Consider the following 15,000-nt stretch of genomic DNA (forward strand, 5'->3'; position numbering starts at 1 on the left):
CGCACGAATAGAAAGCGATACGCCGCTGGGACTTTGTCTCGTGCGAGTAAAAAGCAATACGCCGCTGGACTTAGTCGCGTACAAACAGAAAGCAATACGCCGCTGGACTTAGTCGCGTACAAACAGAAAGCAATACGCCGCTGGACTTAGCCGCGTGCGAGCATAAAGCAATACGCCGCTGGACTTAGTCGCGTACAAACTGAAAGCAATACGCCGCTGGACTTAGTCGCGTGCGAGCATAAAGCAATACGCCGCTGGACTTAGCCGCTCGTGCTACCGCTGCGCGCGCACCTCCGAATCAGCGGGTATGCGCCGGAGTAGGTAACACTCTCTTAAGGTACGCCGTTCTGCGCAGCTCGTATTGCGCGCGCGCGCGCGCGCTTTTTCAAATATTTTTAAACGTTTTTCCGCGTTTTTTCCCGTTTCTTCGCGTTTTTTCCCGTTTTTTCCCGTTTTTTCCCGTTTTCCACGTTTTTTCCCGTTTCACGAGAGAGACGAAAACGAGGAAAATAATCGCGACAAATGCTCGCTCGCTGCGCTCGCTCGGACGAATATAGCCCAACCCAAAACCGATCCCAAGCGTTCGAACGAAGATTTCGATGAAATCGAAGAACGAACGCTAAAGGGATTGGTTTTGGGTTGGGCTACTTTTTTTTTCGAGCGAGCGGAGCGAGCGAGCAACGCGTAAGAGCGTATCGTTGCGTCGCAGGGACTTTGAAATATTCGCCACTGTTCGAACGTTCGAGTCGAAATAACTCGAGAAAAAGCGTTATAACGCATCGAAATTATCAGTGAAATCGTTACGTATCGACGAAATCTAGTCGAAAGTAGCGATTTCACTTTATTTTTTTAAAAAATTTCATCCTCCGGACCAACGTGACCGGGACGTTGGAACTTAGAATTTTTTCGCACCGCTACGAAAGTACCGAAAGTTCAACTCGAAATAACTCGCCAAAAAGCGTTATAACGTATCGAAATTTTGCGTGAAATCGTTACGTTTCGACGAAATCTAGTCGAAAGTAGCGATTTCACTTTATTTTTTTAAAAAATTTCATCCTCCGGACCAACGTGACCGGGACGTTGGAACTTAGAATTTTTTCGCACCGTTACGAAAGTACCGAAAGTTCAACTCGAAATAACTCGCCAAAAAGCGTTATAACGTATCGAAATTTTGCGTGAAATCGTTACGTTTCGACGAAATCTAGTCGAAAGTAGCGATTTCACTTTATTTTTTTAAAAAATTTCATCCTCCGGACCAACGTGACCGGGACGTTGGAACTTAGAATTTTTTCGCACCGTTACGAAAGTACCGAAAGTTCAACTCGAAATAACTCGCCAAGCGTTATAACGTATCGAAATTTTGCGTGAAATCGTTACGTTTCGACGAAATCTAGTCGAAAGTAGCGATTTCACTTTATTTTTTTAAAAAATTTCATCCTCCGGACCAACGTGACCGGGACGTTGGAACTTAGAATTTTTTCGCCCCGTTACGAAAGTACCGAATGTTCAACTCGAAATAACTCGCCAAAAAGCGTTATAACGTATCGAAATTTTGTGTGAAATCGTTACGTATCGACGAAATCTAGTCGAACGTAACGATTTCACTTTATTTTTTTAAAAAATTTCATCCTCCGGACCAACGTGACCGGGACGTTGGAACTTAGAATTTTTTCGCACCGCTACGAAAAGGCCGAAAGATCCCCTCCAAATAACTCGTTAAAAAGTGTTAGAAGGTACGAATATTTTTCAAGAAATCGTTATAACTCGATAAAATACGTCGGGATTAAGCGTTTATATCGTCGGCAGACGGATATAAAAACGTTTGGACCGACACGACCGGTCGTTGGAACATAGAAAAATTCCGAGCCGGTACGTTGGGACTTAGAAAAATTCCGAGCGCGAAAAAGTTTTTTTCGAGTTTATTCGTTAAAAAGCGTTACAAGGTATGAATTTTTTTGCATAAATCGACGTAACTCGACGAAATACGTCGGGATTAATGGTTTATTTCCGTCCGAGAACGATTTTTAAAAACGGACCTATGCGGCCGGTCGTTCGTACTTAGAAAATTTTCGGACCGAACACTCTTTTTCGATTAATTCGTTAAAAAGCGTTATAACGTACGAATATTTTTCAAGAAATCGTTATAACTCGATAAAATACGTCGGGATTTAAGCGTTTATATCGTCGGCAGACGGATATAAAAACGTTTGGACCGACACGACCGGTCGTTGGAACATAGAAAAATTCCGAGCCGGTACGTTGGGACTTAGAAAAATTCCGAGCGCGAAAAAGTTTTTTCGAGTTTATTCGTTAAAAAGCGTTACAAGGTATGAATTTTTTTGCATAAATCGACGTAACTCGACGAAATACGTCGGGATTAATGGTTTATTTCCGTCCGAGAACGATTTTTAAAAACGGACCTATGCGGCCGGTCGTTCGTACTTAGAAAATTTTCGGACCGAACACTCTTTTTCGATTAATTCGTTAAAAAGCGTTATAACGTACGAATATTTTTCAAGAAATCGTTATAACTCGATAAAATACGTCGGGATTAAGCGTTTATATCGTCGGCAGACGGATATAAAAACGTTTGGACCGACACGACCGGTCGTTGGAACATAGAAAAATTCCGAGCCGGTACGTTGGGACTTAGAAAAATTCCCGAGCGCGAAAAAGTTTTTTCGAGTTTATTCGTTAAAAAGCGTTACAAGGTATGAATTTTTTTGCATAAATCGACGTAACTCGACGAAATACGTCGGGATTAATGGTTTATTTCCGTCCGAGAACGATTTTTAAAACGGACCTATGCGGCCGGTCGTTCGTACTTAGAAAATTTTCGGACCGAACACTCTTTTCGATTAATTCGTTAAAAAGCGTTATAACGTACGAATATTTTTCAAGAAATCGTTATAACTCGATAAAATACGTCGGGATTAAGCGTTTATATCGTCGGCAGACGGATATAAAAACGTTTGGACCGACACGACCGGTCGTTGGAACATAGAAAAATTCCGAGCCGGTACGTTGGGACTTAGAAAAATTCCGAGGGCGAAAAAGTTTTTTCGAGTTTATTCGTTAAAAAGCGTTACAAGGTATGAAATTTTTTTTGCATAAATCGACGTAACTCGACGAAATACGTCGGGATTAATGGTTTATTTCCGTCCGAGAACGATTTTTAAAAACGGACCTATGCGGCCGGTCGTTCGTACTTAGAAAATTTTCGGACCGAACACTCTTTTTCGATTAATTCGTTAAAAAGCGTTATAACGTACGAATATTTTTCAAGAAATCGTTATAACTCGATAAAATACGTCGGGATTAAGCGTTTATATCGTCGGCAGACGGATATAAAAACGTTTGGACCGACACGACCGGTCGTTGGAACATAGAAAAATTCCGAGCCGGTACGTTGGGACTTAGAAAAATTCCGAGGGCGAAAAAGTTTTTTCGAGTTTATTCGTTAAAAAGCGTTACAAGGTATGAATTTTTTTGCATAAATCGACGTAACTCGACGAAATACGTCGGGATTAATGGTTTATTTCCGTCCGAGAACGATTTTTAAAAACGGACCTATGCGGCCGGTCGTTCGTACTTAGAAAATTTTCGGACCGAACACTCTTTTTCGATTAATTCGTTAAAAAGCGTTATAACGTACGAATATTTTTCAAGAAATCGTTATAACTCGATAAAATACGTCGGGATTAAGCGTTTATATCGTCGGCAGACGGATATAAAAACGTTTGGACCGACACGACCGGTCGTTGGAACATAGAAAAATTCCGAGCCGGTACGTTGGGACTTAGAAAAATTCCGAGGGCGAAAAAGTTTTTTCGAGTTTATTCGTTAAAAAGCGTTACAAGGTATGAATTTTTTTGCATAAATCGACGTAACTCGACGAAATACGTCGGGATTAATGGTTTATTTCCGTCCGAGAACGATTTTTAAAAACGGACCTATGCGGCCGGTCGTTCGTACTTAGAAAATTTTCGGACCGAACACTCTTTTTCGATTAATTCGTTAAAAAGCGTTATAACGTACGAATATTTTTCAAGAAATCGTTATAACTCGATAAAATACGTCGGGATTAAGCGTTTATATCGTCGGCAGACGGATATAAAAACGTTTGGACCGACACGACCGGTCGTTGGAACATAGAAAAATTCCGAGCCGGTACGTTGGGACTTAGAAAAATTCCGAGGGCGAAAAAGTTTTTTCGAGTTTATTCGTTAAAAAGCGTTACAAGGTATGAATTTTTTTGCATAAATCGACGTAACTCGACGAAATACGTCGGGATTAATGGTTTATTTCCGTCCGAGAACGATTTTTAAAAACGGACCTATGCGGCCGGTCGTTCGTACTTAGAAAATTTTCGGACCGAACACTCTTTTTCGATTAATTCGTTAAAAAGCGTTATAACGTACGAATATTTTTCAAGAAATCGTTATAACTCGATAAAATACGTCGGGATTAAGCGTTTATATCGTCGGCAGACGGATATAAAAACGTTTGGACCGACACGACCGGTCGTTGGAACATAGAAAAATTCCGAGCCGGTACGTTGGGACTTAGAAAAATTCCGAGCGCGAAAAAGTTTTTTCGAGTTTATTCGTTAAAAAGCGTTACAAGGTATGAATTTTTTTGCATAAATCGACGTAACTCGACGAAATACGTCGGGATTAATGGTTTATTTCCGTCCGAGAACGATTTTTAAAAACGGACCTATGCGGCCGGTCGTTCGTACTTAGAAAATTTTCGGACCGAACACTCTTTTTCGATTAATTCGTTAAAAAGCGTTATAACGTACGAATATTTTTCAAGAAATCGTTATAACTCGATAAAATACGTCGGGATTAAGCGTTTATATCGTCGGCAGACGGATATAAAAACGTTTGGACCGACACGACCGGTCGTTGGAACATAGAAAAATTCCGAGCCGGTACGTTGGGACTTAGAAAAATTCCGAGGGCGAAAAAGTTTTTTCGAGTTTATTCGTTAAAAAGCGTTACAAGGTATGAATTTTTTTGCATAAATCGACGTAACTCGACGAAATACGTCGGGATTAATGGTTTATTTCCGTCCGAGAACGATTTTTAAAAACGGACCTATGCGGCCGGTCGTTCGTACTTAGAAAATTTTCGGACCGAACACTCTTTTTCGATTAATTCGTTAAAAAGCGTTATAACGTACGAATATTTTTCAAGAAATCGTTATAACTCGATAAAATACGTCGGGATTAAGCGTTTATATCGTCGGCAGACGGATATAAAAACGTTTGGACCGACACGACCGGTCGTTGGAACATAGAAAAATTCCGAGCCGGTACGTTGGGACTTAGAAAAATTCCGAGGGCGAAAAAGTTTTTTCGAGTTTATTCGTTAAAAAGCGTTACAAGGTATGAATTTTTTTGCATAAATCGACGTAACTCGACGAAATACGTCGGGATTAATGGTTTATTTCCGTCCGAGAACGATTTTTAAAAACGGACCTATGCGGCCGGTCGTTCGTACTTAGAAAATTTTCGGACCGAACACTCTTTTTCGATTAATTCGTTAAAAAGCGTTATAACGTACGAATATTTTTCAAGAAATCGTTATAACTCGATAAAATACGTCGGGATTAAGCGTTTATATCGTCGGCAGACGGATATAAAAACGTTTGGACCGACACGACCGGTCGTTGGAACATAGAAAAATTCCGAGCCGGTACGTTGGGACTTAGAAAAATTCCGAGGGCGAAAAAGTTTTTTCGAGTTTATTCGTTAAAAAGCGTTACAAGGTATGAATTTTTTTGCATAAATCGACGTAACTCGACGAAATACGTCGGGATTAATGGTTTATTTCCGTCCGAGAACGATTTTTAAAAACGGACCTATGCGGCCGGTCGTTCGTACTTAGAAAATTTTCGGACCGAACACTCTTTTTCGATTAATTCGTTAAAAAGCGTTATAACGTACGAATATTTTTCAAGAAATCGTTATAACTCGATAAAATACGTCGGGATTAAGCGTTTATATCGTCGGCAGACGGATATAAAAACGTTTGGACCGACACGACCGGTCGTTGGAACATAGAAAAATTCCGAGCCGGTACGTTGGGACTTAGAAAAATTCCGAGGGCGAAAAAGTTTTTTCGAGTTTATTCGTTAAAAAGCGTTACAAGGTATGAATTTTTTTGCATAAATCGACGTAACTCGACGAAATACGTCGGGATTAATGGTTTATTTCCGTCCGAGAACGATTTTTAAAAACGGACCTATGCGGCCGGTCGTTCGTACTTAGAAAATTTTCGGACCGAACACTCTTTTTCGATTAATTCGTTAAAAAGCGTTATAACGTACGAATATTTTTCAAGAAATCGTTATAACTCGATAAAATACGTCGGGATTAAGCGTTTATATCGTCGGCAGACGGATATAAAAACGTTTGGACCGACACGACCGGTCGTTGGAACATAGAAAAATTCCGAGCCGGTACGTTGGGACTTAGAAAAATTCCGAGCGCGAAAAAGTTTTTTCGAGTTTATTCGTTAAAAAGCGTTACAAGGTATGAATTTTTTTGCATAAATCGACGTAACTCGACGAAATACGTCGGGATTAATGGTTTATTTCCGTCCGAGAACGATTTTTAAAAACGGACCTATGCGGCCGGTCGTTCGTACTTAGAAAATTTTCGGACCGAACACTCTTTTTCGATTAATTCGTTAAAAAGCGTTATAACGTACGAATATTTTTCAAGAAATCGTTATAACTCGATAAAATACGTCGGGATTAAGCGTTTATATCGTCGGCAGACGGATATAAAAACGTTTGGACCGACACGACCGGTCGTTGGAACATAGAAAAATTCCGAGCCGGTACGTTGGGACTTAGAAAAATTCCGAGCGCGAAAAAGTTTTTTCGAGTTTATTCGTTAAAAAGCGTTACAAGGTATGAATTTTTTTGCATAAATCGACGTAACTCGACGAAATACGTCGGGATTAATGGTTTATTTCCGTCCGAGAACGATTTTTAAAAACGGACCTATGCGGCCGGTCGTTCGTACTTAGAAAATTTTCGGACCGAACACTCTTTTTCGATTAATTCGTTAAAAAGCGTTATAACGTACGAATATTTTTCAAGAAATCGTTATAACTCGATAAAATACGTCGGGATTAAGCGTTTATATCGTCGGCAGACGGATATAAAAACGTTTGGACCGACACGACCGGTCGTTGGAACATAGAAAAATTCCGAGCCGGTACGTTGGGACTTAGAAAAATTCCGAGCGCGAAAAAGTTTTTTCGAGTTTATTCGTTAAAAAGCGTTACAAGGTATGAATTTTTTTGCATAAATCGACGTAACTCGACGAAATACGTCGGGATTAATGGTTTATTTCCGTCCGAGAACGATTTTTAAAAACGGACCTATGCGGCCGGTCGTTCGTACTTAGAAAATTTTCGGACCGAACACTCTTTTTCGATTAATTCGTTAAAAAGCGTTATAACGTACGAATATTTTTCAAGAAATCGTTATAACTCGATAAAATACGTCGGGATTAAGCGTTTATATCGTCGGCAGACGGATATAAAAACGTTTGGACCGACACGACCGGTCGTTGGAACATAGAAAAATTCCGAGCCGGTACGTTGGGACTTAGAAAAATTCCGAGGGCGAAAAAGTTTTTTCGAGTTTATTCGTTAAAAAGCGTTACAAGGTATGAATTTTTTTGCATAAATCGACGTAACTCGACGAAATACGTCGGGATTAATGGTTTATTTCCGTCCGAGAACGATTTTTAAAAACGGACCTATGCGGCCGGTCGTTCGTACTTAGAAAATTTTCGGACCGAACACTCTTTTTCGATTAATTCGTTAAAAAGCGTTATAACGTACGAATATTTTTCAAGAAATCGTTATAACTCGATAAAATACGTCGGGATTAAGCGTTTATATCGTCGGCAGACGGATATAAAAACGTTTGGACCGACACGACCGGTCGTTGGAACATAGAAAAATTCCGAGCCGGTACGTTGGGACTTAGAAAAATTCCGAGGGCGAAAAAGTTTTTTCGAGTTTATTCGTTTAAAAGCGTTACAAGGTATGAATTTTTTTACGGGAATCGTTCTATCTCTATTAAATACGTCGGGATTAAACATTTTTATCGATTTTTTCAAAAAATTAGCGTTCGTCGAACTGACACGACTGGGATATTTTTCTAATTTTTTCGTTAATTAACGTTACAAGGTATATATTTTTTTGCATATTTCTACTTATTTTAACGTATTGTAATTGATTATAAACTTATTTTTTGTCCGTATTCGATAAAAGAGTATGTTTACTGATGCAATTTTTCGGTGAAAAAAAAAATTAATTTTTTGGTAAAAATGCATTTCTATTATGTTAATAAAACGTCTGGTAATGTATTTCGATGGTTGGATATTGGCTTTGTATAGTAGTGATCGAGCGTTCGCGAGACTAAGTTCCAGCGTCCCTTCCGAACGGTACGTTGCTACGGAGGTTTTGCACCGTAAGCGCGCGGCCGCTAGCCCGGCCGGCGCCGGCCTTCCGGCTGGCGCTTTCGTATCTATAAGAGAGACGTCGAGCCGGACGGTTCGGTCGGAACAGCGTTGAGCGCGTGGCTATTCTACGGCCTCGGTTGAGAATTCAGTCACCGCTCCTCGAGTCTTAGTGTATTTTACGCTATTTCTCGACTGTTCCTCCGTTCTCGTTCTGGTTTTTTCTCTACACTGCTGCGCCGCGGGTCGCTGTCCTGGACGTAATGACCAAATATCGTGGCAAGGTTCCCCTGAGTCGGGAAGCTGGTGACCTGTGTGTACGTATTCTAACAAAAATTGTTAGATGCGTGTGTGCTTGTACTAACTGAGCATCGATTCATTCAAAAGAGTATAACCGTCTGCTTTCTATAAAAACTTCTGCTTTCGCAGAAGTATCCGATGAGGCGGTAGGAGCGTACTATCTTTGCGTAGTATGTCTTCTGCCGAAAATGTTCTACCGATTGAAAGAATATTCTTACGGTATGTCCAGCGCGACGCACTGGGATACGCGCTTGTTCGTTCAGCGTGAGGTGCGTATACGTGCTTTACCGCTAAGATATTCTAATAAGTCTTTTTACACGAAGACAGCATTATGGAAATGTTCCTTTAGAAGTACGATTCTAAACATTTTATATAAGACTATGAGAGAGAGAGAGAGAGAGAAGAGAGGAGGTGGAGTTGAGAATTACAAAGTGGCTGCGAGCGGCGTTCGAAGATTATTACTGAACTATGGGTGTATCTCGAACGTCGCTAGGAGATATATTTTATAGATATATCTATCTTAAGAACGAAAAGTCTCGTCGTACGGTGCTTACGTCCCACCTACGACACGAAGAGAACTTAAACGAAATTTATAAGAATTGTTATACGAATAAGATCCCTGGTTGATCCTGCCAGTAGTCATATGCTTGTCTCAAAGATTAAGCCATGCATGTCTCAGTACATGCCGCATTAAGGTGAAACCGCGAATGGCTCATTAAATCAGTTATGGTTTCTTAGATCATACCTACATTTACTTGGATAACTGTGGTAATTCTAGAGCTAATACATGCAAACAGATTCCGACCAGAGATGGTAGGAATGCTTTTATTAGATCAAAACCAATCGGTGGCGGATGGCTCGTCTGTCCGTCCATCGTTTGTTTTGGTGACTCTGAATAACTTTGTGCTGATCGCATGGTCATCTAGCACCGGCGACGCATCTTTCAAATGTCTGCCTTATCAACTGTCGATGGTAGGTTCTGCGCCTACCATGGTTGTAACGGGTAACGGGGAATCAGGGTTCGATTCCGGAGAGGGAGCCTGAGAAACAGCTACCACATCCAAGGAAGGCAGCAGGCGCGCAAATTACCCACTCCCGGCACGGGGAGGTAGTGACGAAAAATAACGATACGGGACTCATCCGAGGCCCCGTAATCGGAATGAGTACACTTTAAATCCTTTAACGAGGACCAATTGGAGGGCAAGTCTGGTGCCAGCAGCCGCGGTAATTCCAGCTCCAATAGCGTATATTAAAGTTGTTGCGGTTAAAAAGCTCGTAGTTGAATCTGTGTGTCACAGTGTCGGTTCACCGCTCGCGGTGTTTAACTGGCATTATGTGGTACGTCCTATCGGTGGGCTTAGCTCCTCGCGGGCGGTCCAACTAATATCCCATCGCGGTGCTCTTCACTGAGTGTCGAGGTGGGCCGATACGTTTACTTTGAACAAATTAGAGTGCTTAAAGCAGGCTACCTTCGCCTGAATACTGTGTGCATGGAATAATGGAATAGGACCTCGGTTCTATTTTGTTGGTTTTCGGAGCCCCGAGGTAATGATTAATAGGGACAGATGGGGGCATTCGTATTGCGACGTTAGAGGTGAAATTCTTGGATCGTCGCAAGACGGACAGAAGCGAAAGCATTTGCCAAAAATGTTTTCATTAATCAAGAACGAAAGTTAGAGGTTCGAAGGCGATCAGATACCGCCCTAGTTCTAACCATAAACGATGCCAGCCAGCGATCCGCCGAAGTTCCTCCGATGACTCGGCGGGCAGCTTCCGGGAAACCAAAGCTTTTGGGTTCCGGGGGAAGTATGGTTGCAAAGCTGAAACTTAAAGGAATTGACGGAAGGGCACCACCAGGAGTGGAGCCTGCGGCTTAATTTGACTCAACACGGGAAACCTCACCAGGCCCGGACACCGGAAGGATTGACAGATTGATAGCTCTTTCTTGATTCGGTGGGTGGTGGTGCATGGCCGTTCTTAGTTGGTGGAGCGATTTGTCTGGTTAATTCCGATAACGAACGAGACTCTAGCCTGCTAAATAGACGTAACTTATGGTATCTCGAAGGCCCCCGGCTTCGGTCGGTGGGTTTTTACTACCAACGTACAAACAAATCTTCTTAGAGGAACAGGCGGCTTCTAGCCGCACGAGATTGAGCAATAACAGGTCTGTGATGCCCTTAGATGTTCTGGGCCGCACGCGCGCTACACTGAAGGAATCAGCGTGTTTTCCCTGGCCGAAAGGCCCGGGTAACCCGCTGAACCTCCTTCGTGCTAGGGATTGGGGCTTGCAATTATTCCCCATGAACGAGGAATTCCCAGTAAGCGCGAGTCATAAGCTCGCGTTGATTACGTCCCTGCCCTTTGTACACACCGCCCGTCGCTACTACCGATTGAATGATTTAGTGAGGTCTTCGGACTGGTGCGCGGCCAATGTGATAAGCATTGCCGATGTTACCGGGAAGATGACCAAACTTGATCATTTAGAGGAAGTAAAAGTCGTAACAAGGTTTCCGTAGGTGAACCTGCGGAAGGATCATTAACGATACGATACCAAAAGAATTTGACTTGAACACATATAAAAACTATGAAATATATATCACAATGGTCGGTAAGGAGCCGTACTCCTCCTGTATCGACGAAAGTATATACGACGTATTAACAAGCTATATACTTTAACAAACGAAAACGCCAGGGAGCTTGGCAACCTCCGTTGGCACGAATAGAAATATTCTTAAGGAGGAGACGACCCTCCAGCTACGGAATTATACGAAGAGAAGGTGGCACTCTCTCTCGATCATCGGGATGAAGAGATATATATATACAAGTATAAAAACGAAATGCGAATGAAACTTATTCGAGGCGCCTGCGTGAGGTCGTAAACAGAAAGACCCGCCGTCTCCGAATAAAACATATAACATATAATATATATATATATATATGAAATTCTAATAAAAGGGAACTCTAGCTTCGAAAGAGCCAACAAAAGTTAAGGCTCGATATCAAACGAAAAAATTACGATGGAAACCAGGTGTAAAGAGAAATGCAGTCGTGGCGCCTGCGAGAGGCCGTACACAGAAAGACCCGCCGTCACGATCTCGTATTTCGTATTTGCATCGTGGAAACCGTACAAACGAAATATAAAAGTCCATGCAAACTAATAAGAAAATCTCTAAAGTGCCTCGTGTCGGAGTGATCATGCTCGCCTATTCTCTTCTATGTTTCGTGGTCTGTGTTGCGTTTGTTCTCCTCCTAGCAACGGGACATATCGAAGACTCCTCTTTGGGATCGAACGAAGCGTCTAGAACGAGTCGACGAGAGCGAAAGAACTTGTAGCGAGTCGCGCAGAGCGAAAGGATACCGATATACATCTTCGAAGGTTCTCTTCGAAGATCCATGGATACCTTCTGCGTCGACTTCTCTCGTCTCTTTCATCGAAACTCTCGTCGTTCTCGAAACGTGCTTCCTACCCAAAGGGCGTGTGCTCTTCGTATGTCGTTTCGTTCGAAATAACGAAACCACGTGTAACATACTCGTGGATCGGGTAACCTAGAACGAAGACGCATCGCGTGGATGTTGGCCCGCTATGCGACGATGACCGATGATGATGATGATGATGATGATGATATGATGATGATGTCGATGTCGACGACGACGACGATGAAGACGATGTGTAGCAACGATTCGTAACTAGTCTAGCCGAAGTTCGTTCAGAGGGGAACGCCGCCGGCTTCGAAGCCTCGATGTCGTGAGTCGGACACCCGTGCCGTCGCTAGAGTTTTTCAAACTCTGCTTCTGGATATTGGGACGAAAGACCGCTCGAGGACGACGACAGCCGTGCGTGCGTATCCCATCGAATTTTTTTTACACCACCTGAACGAGACTAAAGTTTCGTCTAGTTGATCGTCTACCGTCGCATAATGTATATTATATACCGTTCAGAGGGGACCGGCTGTCTATCCTCGTTGTCGTGAGTCGGACACCCGTGCCGTCGCTAGAGTTTTTCAAACTCTGCTTCTGGATATCGGGACGAAAGACCGCGCGAGGACGACGGATGCGAGTCCCATCGAATTTTTGACTTACACACTACCTGAACGAGACTTAAAGTTTCATATTATATACCGTTCAGAGGGGACCGGCTGTCTATCCTCGTTGTCGTGAGTCGGACACCCGTGCCGTCGCTAGAGTTTTTCAAACTCTGCTTCTGGATATCGGGACGAAAGACCGCGCGAGGACGACGGATGCGAGTCCCATCGAATTTTTGACTTACACACTACCTGAACGAGACTTAAAGTTTCATATAATATACCGTTCAGAGGGGACCGGCTGTCTTTCCTCGTTGTCGTGAGTCGGACACCCGTGCCGTCGCTAGAGTTTTTCAAACTCTGCTTCTGGATATCGGGACGAAAGACCGCGCGAGGACGACGGATGCGAGTCCCATCGAATTTTTTATTTAAACACTACCTGAACGAGACTTAAAGTTTCATATAATATACCGTTCAGAGGGGACCGGCTGTCTTTCCTCGTTGTCGTGAGTCGGACACCCGTGCCGTCGCTAGAGTTTTTCAAACTCTGCTTCTGGATATCGGGACGAAAGACCGCGCGAGGACGACGGATGCGAGTCCCATCGAATTTTTTATTTAAACACTACCTGAACGAGACTTAAAGTTTCATATAATATACCGTTCAGAGGGGACCGGCTGTCTTTCCTCGTTGTCGTGAGTCGGAGACCCGTGCCGTCGCTAGAGTTTTTCAAACTCTGCTTCTGGATATCGGGACGAAAGACCGCGCGAGGACGACGGATGCGAGTCCCATCGAATTTTTGATTTACACACTACCTGAACGAGACTTAAAGTTTCATCCAGTTTGTCGTCTATCATCTCATATATAATATACCGTTCAGAGGGGACCGGCTGTCTATCCTCGTTGTCGTGAGTCGGACACCCGTGCCGTCGCTAGAGTTTTTCAAACTCTGCTTCTGGATGTTGGGACGAAAGACCGCGCGAGGACGATGGATGCGAGTCCCATCGAATTTTTGATTTACAAGACACACACTACCTGAACGAGACTAAAGTTTCATCGAGTTTATCGTCGCATAACCCGTTCGGAGGGGACCGGCTGTCTATCCTCGTTGTCGTGAGTCGGACACCCGTGCCGTCGCTAGAGTTTTTCAAACTCTGCTTCTGGATATCGGGACGAAAGACCGCGCGAGGACGATGGCTGCGAGTCCCATCGAATTTTTGTTTTTTTTTTTTTTAAAAAAAAAAACACCACCCGAACGGAGATGTGTTCTATCTTTCGTCGATTTTTCATGCTTTCAGTCGGTCGCGTGGTCGCCATCCGTTCGGAGGGGATCGCCGGCTTCGAAACCTCGATGTCGTGAGTCGGACACCCGTGCCGTCGCTAGAGTTTTTCAAACTCTGCTTCTGGATATTGGGACGAAAGACCGCTCGAGGCGGACGGCCGCGCGAATCCCATCGAATCTTTACTATCACCCGAACGATGGAGAGATGCACGCGCGCTGTTTCTTGAATAATTGGACGAGAGAGTAGAATCAAACACATATATAACATGGGCTAGCCACCGTGCTTACTCGTTCGCGAGATCGTGTGCTGTACAGAGGATTCAGAATCGGGTGTATATATCCCCGTCGTTTCCTGACGAACGGAGCTTCGATCTCGATGGTTGTTATATATCATAATGTACTTTACGCCCGGCCGGCGAACGCGCGTATCTTCGCGCGTTCGTCGTTTTCTTTTTTTTTCGAACGTTTTTGTGTCGTCAATCCTATGGCGACTTCTGCGCGTTCGATTCCCGTTGGTCGAACGTGACGGAACTCGGCTTCGCTAGAACCGAGAAGAGTACATTTGAGTATTGAACTGTTGTAAATTTATAAAAGATTACCCTGAACGGTGGATCACTTGGCTCGTGGGTCGATGAAGAACGCAGCTAATTGCGCGTCAACGTGTGAACTGCAGGACACATGAACATCGACATTTCGAACGCACATTGCGGTCCACGGATACAATTCCTGGACCACGCCTGGCTGAGGGTTGCTCACGTAAACCTAAGACTGCTTGCGTTGCGTATCGTTACTCTCCGTATCTGTCTCTCTCTGTCCCTTCTTGCCTTAACAACCCGCCGTCGTTCTTCTTTATATAAGAGAACGTTTCAGAGTCGGACGAAGGTACAAGAACGAGGATACGAATAAG

The 15,000-nt window shown here is 43.3% G+C and overlaps 2 non-coding genes across 2 annotated transcripts; both read left to right on the forward strand.

Annotated features, from left to right (window-relative positions):
• Positions 1 to 9,407: 9,407 nt before the first annotated feature.
• On the forward strand, positions 9,408 to 11,330 carry LOC126876695 (small subunit ribosomal RNA). The gene has a single exon (XR_007694444.1). It is a non-coding gene; the product is annotated as a small subunit ribosomal RNA (ribosomal RNA).
• Positions 11,331 to 14,689: 3,359 nt separating this feature from the next.
• On the forward strand, positions 14,690 to 14,844 carry LOC126876680 (5.8S ribosomal RNA). Its single transcript, XR_007694429.1, has one exon. It is a non-coding gene; the product is annotated as a 5.8S ribosomal RNA (ribosomal RNA).
• The last annotated feature ends 156 nt before the right edge of the window (positions 14,845 to 15,000 follow it).

This window comes from Bombus huntii, unplaced genomic scaffold (assembly GCF_024542735.1).
Source record: "Bombus huntii isolate Logan2020A unplaced genomic scaffold, iyBomHunt1.1 ctg00000090.1, whole genome shotgun sequence".
In the NCBI taxonomy this organism is placed as follows: Eukaryota; Metazoa; Arthropoda; class Insecta; order Hymenoptera; family Apidae; genus Bombus; species Bombus huntii.